Source organism: Haemaphysalis longicornis, unplaced genomic scaffold, assembly GCF_048455015.1.
Source record: "Haemaphysalis longicornis isolate Haplotype H1 unplaced genomic scaffold, Haemaphysalis longicornis Haplotype H1 scaffold_2, whole genome shotgun sequence".
Classification (NCBI taxonomy): Eukaryota; Metazoa; Arthropoda; class Arachnida; order Ixodida; family Ixodidae; genus Haemaphysalis; species Haemaphysalis longicornis.
Genome location: NW_027526295.1, coordinates 54,312,029 through 54,317,238, shown reverse-complemented (window position 1 = coordinate 54,317,238; position 5,210 = coordinate 54,312,029).

Below are 5,210 nucleotides of genomic sequence, written 5' to 3'. Positions count from 1 at the left end.
GCGGCGCTCACGATATGGCAGTGGAACTGCCAGAGCTACAACAACAAGAAAGCAACGCTTCAACAACACATGCAACATGCAGCGAAACGGCCAGACTTCATTATGCTACTAGAAACGGTGACGCTAGATCCGACGCTACCGGGATACAAGACCTACGCCGACACGATGGGCCGGCGGGGCGTATGTACCTTCGTGCGGAAGGGCCTGACTGTCGTAGAACATCAGCTCCACGTAGGCAGAAAGGGCAAGTGCGAACGCACCTGCCTTCAGATAATTCCCGGAAAACGCTGTACGCATGCAATCTACGTCGTCAACGTCTACAGCAACCCCAAAGACCATGGCCAAAAATTTGAAGCTTTGCTCAGAGCAGCCCGCAGCCAGGCGCGCCAACACGCCCTGGTCGTGGGGGGTGACTTCAATGCCCCCCATCAGGCATGGGGCTATAACACAGTCACTGCCAAGGGAAAAACCTCATGCAAGATACTATAGAGCTCGGTTACACGCTCGGTTACAAAACGAATGGAACCATAAGAACACTAAGGGGAAGAAGTTCCTTCACTCGCCACCTACAAAATGACGTGAGTGGCTGTCTGTGTGAATTTAAGCCCATATCGTTTGGTAGAGATATTGGAAGACCATCTAAGCAGCCTGCCTGGGAAGTGTGATGGAAGGGAGGATATCCTACGCTGTCAAATTTATGTTGACGACCTCGTGACTGGAATGCAGACCCGAGAACAAGCGACAAGGTTGTGTCAGGAGGCAAACACAATTATGGGACCAGGAAGAATGAGCCTGGACAAGTGTATGTCCAACAATACCGAGCTGTTAAACTCAATGGAAGCAGGTTCTGTTCAGCACCAATACAGCGACTTCGGACATGCTTCAGCCGTGAAGGTGCTGGATGCTGGCTGGAACCCCGAAAGGGACGTGGTTTAATGAAGGTTGACCGCTCACATCGATTTCCTCTCTGCCTGAATGGACAAGTGCTCCAAGTGTCAGCACAAATGTACGACCCCTTCCTATTTTTCTCACACAACAGTGAATGTTAAAATGATGTTCCGAAGACTGTTGGAGCGAGGAGTCAAATGGGATGACCATTCTTCAACGAATTGGCAGGTCGAGTGGGATCAGTAGCGCAGCGAGCTTCCGCTCATTCAAGAGAATGCAGTACCGCGTATGATCACCGCGGAATTCGGGGACGATCAAATAAAGTGTTGCACGTTTTCTGCCATGCAAGCCCCAAGTCCTACGCTGCTGTTGTGGAGACAGGGACGAGCCGCCATGACCCGTTACGATGACTCTTTAATGGAACATAACACTGATGATGATGGGCACGATGGAGGCGCAGCGTCTTCTTTTTCAACATCCTCCCCCGCGCGATAATGGCTAAACGTATCACGGCGTGCTAGAGTCCATGGCCGAAAGCATAAAAGGTATCAGAATTCAAGTCCGTTGAAGCAAGAAGGGTCAGAGAGCTCGCCGCTTCTGCTTCCGCCGATGAAATCGATGCTTGTTAGCCCGCCGAACATTGGAACTCTGGCCTCGATGAGCAGCTGCTGAACCTTGGGTGTAGCTCAGAGGCCTGGAACAGATGAATTCACCACTACTTGTGGATCCAAAAGGCTTTGTTCGTCGGCAGGCTTTTGCGTTCTTCCCAGAAGTTTGCGTTTATTGCTACCCCTTTAGAAGCCTCGGGGAGTTCTTTTGAATCGAAGAAATTGTTTCCGTTTGACTTCCCTTTGGCTTAACTCTCACTGTCGTCTTGGGGCTGTTAATGACTCGGTGTATGCTCTGCATCGCGCCACATCGCACCCATTTTTGCCGCTTGCGTCTTACACGTGCCGCGTTGCGAAGCAAACCACTCCTAAATGTATTCACTATCGGCGTGGTTGTTCCTTTTCTGCCTTTCTGGCGGTGGTTCGGGGGTTTTATGCGATCTCCTACTTTAGGGAACATGTGCGGATGATCCAGACACGTGGTACCTTTTTTCTCTGGCCCTTCAGATGATCTGCTGCTATCTGCTTCTTGCGATTTCTCGTGGTCGGATACTTGAGCTGCCGCATTTGTCATTCTTTATGTCTAATATCCAACGGTCGTGTCGTCAACGATGTTTTCTGCTTGCTCTAGTTTCTCTATATTCAGAAGAATTTCAGTTTGCTCTGAGCAATTATCGTCAGTTAGCTGGTATGAAGTATTTGCGGCACAGCACCCAAGACAGCCGTTCTCCATTGGCAATATATCTTACAAATTGAATGGTGGATTGTAGTGGTGTCTGTGATTCAGGGGGCCAAGACAGCACTTTTCATTCGATGTTTCCATAGTTTTCGTATCTATATCTTCATCCTTTCGGTGCTGCATGAGGCCTGACCAAATTCGGGCTTTGACGGACGCTGTGCCAGCTTGTCGGTTAGTTTTGGCATGGGCGATCTTTATTTCCAGTTGAACTTTCGCCGATATTACCCTCTCTTAAAAATCAGAGGCGTCAAACATCTCCGTTTTGAGCTTTTCAATGTTCACGACACGATATTTTATATTTCCTGGTTAATATTTTCCAGGCAATCGTTTTGAATATTTTCCAGGCAATCGTTTTGAGCTGTCAACGTCGTTATAAGATCGATAAACTTACGTATAGGTGGTTGCTCGATGAGGAGAATATCTTCAACCTTGCCCATAATTGTTAGTCGCTCTCGCACGATCCGCCGTCGTTCTATGAAGGCCTTCGTGGTTCAGCCCAGAGTCACAGACATCAATATGGCTGGGGTCACGCTCACGGGGCGGAAGGCGGCTCCATAGTAGCGGGAGTCACGCAGCCACGAAAGTAAAATTCACAAGTCGGCAAAGGCGATGCAGTATCAATGGGTCCGGCTCACCTCTTCTTCTTTAGTTGGCCCAACCTTTCTCAACGGGTTCGCTGGAATGGCGGCTTCATTTTTGTTCCCCAGAGGCGAGAAGGCGATCGAAGGTAATAAGGGAATTCCGCTCGGAGAGGCTCACCTCCGGAGGTCCCTTGGTTCTGGGTCTCTTGCACCAAAAATGTGGAGAAAGGGACGAGCCGCCATGACCCGTTTCGATGACTCTTTAATGGCCACTGATGATGATGGACATGAGCGAGGCGAGGCGTCTTTTTTTTCAACAGCTGTTGCATAAATCTTCACTGCATCGACGGCGGGAGAGGTAGGCTTTACCTTGAGAATGGCTAGATGCTGAGTGGCAAGTCTAAAGCGACTCTTGTTTCCTCGACTCGTGTTAAAGCCACCCGTAATTGGGGCGCGACCCGTAATTGGGGTTCCACTTACCGATGGGAACCATTCATGGCTAACTGTGTTACACAACTGCAGACGCTGACCAACCTTGAAGATTGGGGGATTGCCCTGGACCGGACAACACTGCAGATCTCTTAACACGCGGCATTCTGACCTCAGCGTTAGTGCCTAGCGCACTAAGGTGGAGAGGGCCCCAGTGGCTGCTCAGTGATTAGTCGTGTAGGCCGATGCTGAATGATCAAACGCAAAAATAAGCGGATTCCTGGGAAGAGGAAATGAGAGTGCCTGTAATGCCAGTGATGTCATTACATGACCCGATCCTGAATCCCAAGCATCATAGTCCATTAAACAAGCTAGCCTGAGCGACTGCCCGGGTCCTCCGTGTAGTGTACAACTGCCGGAATAAAAATGAAAGAAGGAAAGGATCACTAACCACTGCAGAAATAATCGCGGCTGAAAGGTACTGGTTGGCGACCACCCAAAAAGAAGCCTTCGGCTACTACATCTCGAACCTGCTCTCTCAAAGACCTCTTTTCAAAAAATCTCCTGTGTCTCTATTTAACCCGTACAGTCAAGGCGAGGTGCTGATGAGAGCAGGTGGTAGAGAAAAATTCAGTCTGAACAGCGGATGTTCGAATCATCCCATCGTCCTCATCGGTGAACACATGTTCACTTCCCTGCTCATACGGAGAGGACACATGCGACTGCTGCACTCCGGTGTGTGGGACACCCTCGCTCAAATAAGTGAGTCATACAGGATCCTCAGGGACCATCACGTCGTTAAAAATTTTGAATCTGTCCCTCAAGTGTTGGAAACAAAGTTTTTCCCCGGTGTCCCAGCAAGTGACCCCACTTCCATCGGATCGAGTAACACAAGGAAATTCGTGTGATGTCATTGGAGCAGACTTCGTTGGCCCATTATTGTGCATGGACAGCGGTTGGACAAAGAAGTGCTTGCTCTCTTAGCATGTTCCTCAACGCGTGCAGTGCACCTTGACCTCGTCAGTGGCTTTTCAGATACAGCCTACGTGGTACGGCGAGGAATGTGTACTACGGTGTACTCCTACACTGCACTCACATCTTAAAGATCTTCAAGAAACCTCAAATTGATATTTAGCTCACCGGAGTCGGAAGAAATGGTATCCTATTTTTCCAACCCCCGAATCAATTGGAAATACATAGTTTAAAGTGTCGCTTGTTGGGTGGATTTGGGGAGCGTTTGCTGAGGTAAGTGCAATTGTCGCTCGCGCAAAGGGCTGGTTCAGAGCTTAGACTTGGAAGAATTGACAGCAGTTTGAAACAAGGTGGAGGCAGTAATCAACCCGAGTTTATTGACATTTGTTTATTCTGACGATGAAGAGCGTCAGCCGCTATCACCGTGCACTTCCTCGTGGGCCGAAAACGCGCTGCGCTGCCGCCGCACCGCTTGCCGGACAAAACATCTCAATGCGGCCCGCAACTTCTTCGGCGCTGGTAGTATCGCAGCACCATCGCGGAAACCTTTTGGAGAAGATGACGCCAGGAGTACTTGTTGGAGCTGAGATCGGCACACCCGAGCTAGCCTACAGTATCAACTGACCTACAAGGTGCTCCTCAAGGAAGATCACCTGAAAAGGGATCTATGGAAAACCTGCCGAATCATGGCGGCCGTCAAAGGAAGAGATGGACTAGTCCGGTCTTGCGAGCTTAGTCTAGGCGGTGGCATTAGAAGTCACTCAGCCTGTACAGTTGCTGTATCCTTTAGAACTTAAAAAAAACCATGAGGGCAATAAAATCCTTATCCTGGGTGGGGAAGAGAGATTGTTGTATGTTATTTCACGCAGCTGCAGTAAACAAAAAAGGCGAGTTGACAAAATTGTCAGCGGCATACAAAGACAGAGTTCGAGATGGCCTGTCTTCCGTTAATGAATTACCAACTAAACAGCATTAGTTCTTCTGCAGCCTACC